Genomic DNA, 6759 nt, shown 5'->3' on the forward strand with positions numbered 1-6759 from the left:
TAGGTCTCTGGGACAGCTAGGTTTCAGTTCTTGGTTCCCAAAGCAATTGTGGGTATGGGTTGTTACTTGTGGCTTGGGCTTTAAGTAAACTCAGACATAGGTTGGTTACTCCCACAAGTTCTATGGCACCATTGCAGTAGCTATTTTTCAGGCAGGACACAAAAGTTTTGTGACTGGGTTAGTGTCCCAGTTTCTATTTTGGTAGCCGTTAGAGTACCTTTCAGCACCAAGAAGACTACAACATAGAGGTGAAGGCTTTGTGTAGGCACCAGCTGGACTTCTCCATGTTCAATGCATTATGTGGATATTGGCTTTGGCAATGGGGACCCACAGTCAGTTTGCAGAGAGAAACCCTTTGTCTTAAAAGCAGCCTGTGCTGTTTGGGGATTTTCATGTGACTCAATACCTCAATTAAATGTAACCCAATCTCTCCACTGGAAGCTTTTAAGGATGACCAATTGAGACTCCATATCCTCTTTTACTGGGAGTCTCTCTTAGGATCACCATCATAGATTCCAAGAAGTTTTCATTGCACCTCCAAAAGCCCCCTAATTCCAGCCATCTCTTCCCTCATTCTCTCCCTCATCCTGTACTCTCTCCGTCAGTCCCATCACCCTGCCCACCTGATCTCTCCAGCTCCCCTCCACACCTATCCTGAGTCCACCACTAAATTCTATTCTATTTCCCCTTCCTAGGGAAATCCATACATCAATCTAGAACCTTCCTCTTTACTTAAAGTCTACGTGTCTATGAATTGTAGGTTGGTTATCATTTATTCAAGGCTAATATCTAGGCATAAGTGAATACATGCCATATTTTTCATTCTGGGTCTGGGTTACCTCACTCAAGATGAGTTTTTCTAGTTTTATCTACTTACGTACAAATTTCATGATGTCGGTTTTTTTTTTCAAGGCAAGATTTCTGTCTGTTGCCTTGACTTTCCTGGACTCACTTTGTAGACCAGGCTGGCCTAAAACTCACAAAGCCTCTGCCTCACTGAGTTCTGGGATTACAGGCATAAGCTATTGTGCCTGGCTATGATATCATTTTTTTAACAGCAGAGTAATTCTCCACTGTGTAAATGTACTACATTTTCATTATCCACTGCTCTGTAGAGGCAGATTTAGGTTGTTTCCAGTTCCCTGCTGCTATGAAAAAGCATCAATGGACATGGTTGAACAAGAGTCCTTGTCATAGGATGGACTTTCCTTTGGGTATATGCTCAAGAGTGGTATAGCTGGATCTTGAGGTAGATATATTCCCAAATCTCTGAGGAGCATGCCTTTCCATAATGGCTGTATTTGTTGATGTCCCTGGAAGGCCTGCTCTTTTCTGAAGGAGATGAAGAGGAGTGAATCTTGGGGAAAGGTGATATGTGAGTGAAAGACTAGGGTGAGGGTAGGAAGAGGAAACTGCAGTTGAATTGTCATTTATGAGAGAAAAATAAATAGAAGGGGAAAAATCAGGGGTCCAAATGTATTTTCACGTATATCTTGGGCTTCAACTCAATTCCACTGATCAGTATGTCTGTTTTTATGCTAATACCATGTGGTTTTTATTGCTATGGGTCTGTAGTAAAATTGAAATCAGAGATGGTGATACCTCTAGCAATCCTTTTATTGTTCAGGATTGTTTTAGCTGAATTTGAGAATTGTCCTTTTAAGGTCTATAAAGAATTGTGTTGAAAATTTGATTGGTATTATGTTAAATCTATAGACAGTTTTTATTTAAATCAACACTTTTACTATGTTAATCCTACTGGTTCATGAAGCATGAGGGATCTATCCATCTTCTGATCCATCTTCTTTCTTTAAAGGATGAAATTTTTATCATATAAGTCTTTCAGTTGCTTGGTTAGGCTTACACACCAAGATATTTTATATTATTTGTGGCTATTGTAAAATATTTTGATTCTCTGACTTCTTTCTCAGTCCATTTGTTATCTGTATCTGGGAGGGCCATGGATTCTTTTGAATTAATATTGTATCCAGCCACATTGCTGAAAGTCTTTACCAGCTATAGGAGTTTCCCAATGAAAGTTTGGGGGTTGTTTATGTATAAAATTATATCATCTATGAATAACTATGCTTTGACTTCTTCCTTTCAAATTTTTATATTCTTGATATACTGCAGTTGTATAGCTCTAGCTATAACTTCTTTGAAACTATCAACAAGATAGACAAATGTTTATCCAGACTAACTAAAACATACAATATGCAAATCAACAAAATCGGAAAAAAAAGGCGAAGATAACAACAGACACAATCCAAAGAATACTTAGATTATACTTTAAAAACCTGTACTCCATGAAGTTTAAAAATATAAAAATAGATAATTAATTTTTAAGTACTATATTAAATAAATATGGAGATAATGAACAGACTTATCTTGCTCCTCATTTTAGTGGAATTGCTTTGTGTTTCTCTCCATTTAATTTGATGTTGGGTATAGGCTTTCTGTGAATATCTTTATTATATTTAGGTATGTTTCTTGTCTCCCTAATCTTTTCATCTTTTTTTGTCATGAAGGGGAGTTGGATTTTGTCAGAGGCCTTTTATACATCTAATGAGATGATCATGTTGGAGTTTTCTTTTTTCTTTCAGTTTGTTTATATGGTGGATTATATTGACAGAATTTTGTATCTCTGTATCTCTGAGATGAATCATACTTGGTCATGTTAGATAATCTTTTTGATATGTTCTTGGATCAGTTTGTGAGTACTTTATTGAGCATCTTTGCATGTATGTTCATAGGAGAAATTTTTCTGTAATTCTTTCTTTAGTTTATCTTTGTATGGTTGGAGTAAGGGTAACTTTAGCCTCATAGAATGAGTTTGGCAATGTTCCTTCTGTTTCTATTTTGTGAAATAGTTTAAGGAGTATTGGCATTAACTCTTTTTTCAAAGTCTAGTAGAATTCTGATCTAAAACTATCTGGCCCTGGGCTTTTTGTTTGTTTGTTTGTTTGGGAGACTTTTAATGACTGCTTCTGTTTCCTTAGGGGTTAATATGCCTATTAAAATTATTTATCTTATCTTGATTTAACTGTGGTAAGTGGTATAGATTGAGAAAATTATCCCTCCCCTCTTATTTTAGACTTTTTTCCAATTTTGTGGAATGCAGGTTTTTAAAGTATCATCTAATTATTCTTTGGATTTCATCTGTGCCTCCTGTTATCTTCCCGTTTCTGTTTCTGATTTTGTTGATTTGCATATTCTCTCTCTGTGTTTTTTAGTTAGTCTGGATAAGCATTTTTCTATCATGTTGATATTCCCAAAGAATCAATGCTTTGTTTCATTAATTCTTTGTATTCTTCTCTTTGCTTCCATTTTACTGCTCGACATGTACTCCTCTTGGGTATGATTACTTTTGTTTGTTCTAGAGTTTTCAGGTGCCTTGCAAATTTTTAAAAAGATTTATTTATTTGTTTGTTACTTATACAATATTTGGCCTGCATGTGAAAGGAGGCATCAGATCTCATTAGAGATGGTTGTGAGCCACGATGTGTTGCTGGGAATTGAACTCAGGACCTTTGGTAGTACAGCCAGTACTCTTAATCTCTGAACCATCTCTCCGCCCCCTTGCAATTTTTTATGTAGGCACTTAGTTCTATGAACTATCTTCTTAGCACTGCTTTTCTTGTGTCACATAAGTTTGGGTATGTTGTATATTCATTTTCATTGAAATCTCAAAAGTCTTTAATTTCTTTATATCTGTCTTAACCTTGTTTTCATTTCAGCAGAGGATTTTTCAATTTCCATGAGTTCATATGGCTTCTGTTGTTTCTGTTTTAATCCATGGTGTTCTGATAGGGTGCAGTGGTTTAATTTTCTTGTATCTGCTTGCTCCAGTATTTCACATGGTCCCTGATAAGTTAACTGTGCTCCAGGGGAAGATCACCCAAGTAGCACAAATTGGAATTTGATGAGCATTATTCAAAAGAAGTCACAAAGTTGTCTTGTCAGTATTGAATGAAAAGTAGATCTGAGAAGAGTTGGGGAGGGGCCAGATATGATAAAAATTACATTTTGTGAAAACTTTGAAGAACTAAAATAAATTAATAAATAAAATATTATAATTACATTTAAAAATAAGAATGCAGGTAATTTTTTCATTAGTAAACTAGGCTACTTTATTTTAGGTTATCTGAAGGCCAGGAGATGGAGACACACAGACACCCCGCAGCCATCTCCAGGGTCCAGAAGTCACAAGGTCCTGAACTCATGGTGCTGGGCACTTTTTGCCTGTATGAGTCTGCATCTCCAGTTCCATGGGCGCTCAGCTCCAGTATCAAGACTTCAGATTCCTTCTACTTGCCTGAGAGCAGTACCCGGATGCTCAGGTCATGTTTCTACTGGTCCCTGTGTGGAGTCCAGCTGCACAATACGAGCATAAAGGGTTCTGGATCCAAGTAATGTCAAGACATTTTCATTGCATGGCTGACTCCTGAACGCCAACGCCCGCTTGCCACCTGCCTGCTCTGCTTGATCCACCCGGGACACAGCCAGGAGAGAGGTGAGCTGTCTGTGGGACCAAACCCCACTGTCTTCCACCCTGAGGAGGCCTGTGGGTGGCCCGAGTAACATTCAGCTTAAAGTTCTCTCCCTGCTGATTCCTGATCTGCCTGACCCACCTGGGACAAGGCCAGCAGAGATGAACTGTACTCAGGCACCAACACACATATCTTTGCTATCCTGAGGAGGCCTGTGTGGGGCCCCAGCAACATTCAGCTTAGAGCCCTCTCTGGAACTGCCTGACCATCAGGAACCAGATGGCTATGTCTGCTTAAGCACACAAGCAACAAAACCCAGGGCCACATGACATCACCAGAAACAAGCTATCCTACCACAGCAAGCCCTGGAGATACTACCTATCGCACCTGAAGTGCAAGAAAACAATCTAAATAGTTGAATCTGAACAAAACTCTCTGTTCCTTCAAATTCAGGTCTCAGAAACAATGGCATAGAGGAGAAAACTGTGAGTTAAGGAAGTCCTTAGGAAATATGTTGAATAGTGTTTGATAATCCTTTTCATCTTCTTTCCATCTAATTTTCATACTTCAGATTCAGGGTCTTATTTATTATAACATGCAATGTGAGAAGCCCCAATGAAAAACGAAATCGGTAGTTCACAGGTGGAGTAGATTTTAGGATGAACAAACCCAAAGCCTTGAATCTGGGCCTGGGTGGCGGCTGAGTTGGTCAACCCACCAGCTCTCTTGTGCCCACACCACTAAGGTCAGCTCTCTAGCACTGCCCCAGCTACCTCACACAAGTGTCTCAGCTGCTCGGGGTGGCAGCTTTCCCACTTTCAGGCCCTTGGAATTAATTCACCTGCTTCCTGCTTTCAGGCCCTTGGTCTCAGTTCAACACCAGGGCCAGCTCTACTGTGCTGCCCAGGTGAGGTTCAGGGCCCACTCTGTAGACCCAAAACTACAGGATCTCCATGACACAGGGCAACAACAGGATATCAGAAAGCAGTCCCGGTGAGGATGCAGTATTGATAGTATAGCAGAAGCCAGAGGCCTCAAACAAGACCAATGACTCATTGCAATGAACATTTGCACATATAGATGTTTGCACAAAAGTGTATATACCATGTGACACTCTGTGACATACTGCAGCTTCCTTGGCAAGATGGTTATTTTTGTTTTTGTTGTTTCTTTTGTTTCATTTTTTGTTTTCTTTTGGCAGGGGAGGTTGCAAGGATAGAGGGTTGGTATTAAGGGCCTGGGAGATGAGTAGGTTTGGGGGTACATGATATGAAATTTACAAAGAATCAATAAAAAAATTTTAAAATGAATCAGAAAACAGAAGTACAGAAATGGGTCTAGAATAATTAATATCAGATTTAGGAGAGAATCTGATAAATTATGACTTGGTTTGAATTTAAGATGTTACCTACTGTCTTGTGTTTTGAGAATTTGCTTCTTGTTGAGTGACACTGCTTTGAAAAGTTATGGAACCACTTGAGGTAATATCTGGCTGGCAGAAATAGAGCCCTTTTTAGGTTATAGTTTGGCAATGGTAGTGGTATGCCTCTTAGCCTTCTGGTCAACCATAATATGAAAAGTTGCCACTTTGTGTTCCTGACATCATGGACAGAGTGACCTCACTATGCTTTCCTCATTACAATGAATTGAAATCCCTTGTTTCTGATACACACACACACACACACACACACACTCACACTCATGAAATAGTTAATATAAATGTCATCATATAAGACTACAAGTAAAAGGGCATTATGAAAGCCTTAGTAACAGTGCTTGGCATAATAGAGGTATTTAGTAAATTGCAGGTAATACTATAATTATTTGGAACAGTGACCTTACCAGTCTACCTTATGCCATTTTTAAAATAATCAACATATCCCAGAGAAAATGAAGTTCTGTAAGAAATGGAACTTTACATAAACCAAAATGCTACAACATGAGTAAACTTCAGTCATTTTCCCATGGGTGATGCTATTCTTTTAAAAGTAGAGAAATGGGTTTATTTTCTTTGATATAAAAGTTCCTACAATTGTTGACAAGGACTGGCTCTTCATCTTCATCTAAATCAGCAATATTTGTACTACTTCTATCTTTATTAAAAAATTTACACATTACTATATATAACTCAAATCATATTAAAAATAATCTATTTAAAAATCTCCCTTAAACTGAATACTTTCAGACCACTTCTAGGCAGTGAATGCTAACCAAATGAGTCTCTCACAGTCACCTATAAAAAATGCCCTTAGTATTATTTGCAAATAGA

This window comes from Acomys russatus, chromosome X (assembly GCF_903995435.1).
Source record: "Acomys russatus chromosome X, mAcoRus1.1, whole genome shotgun sequence".
NCBI classification, from domain to species: domain Eukaryota; kingdom Metazoa; phylum Chordata; class Mammalia; order Rodentia; family Muridae; genus Acomys; species Acomys russatus.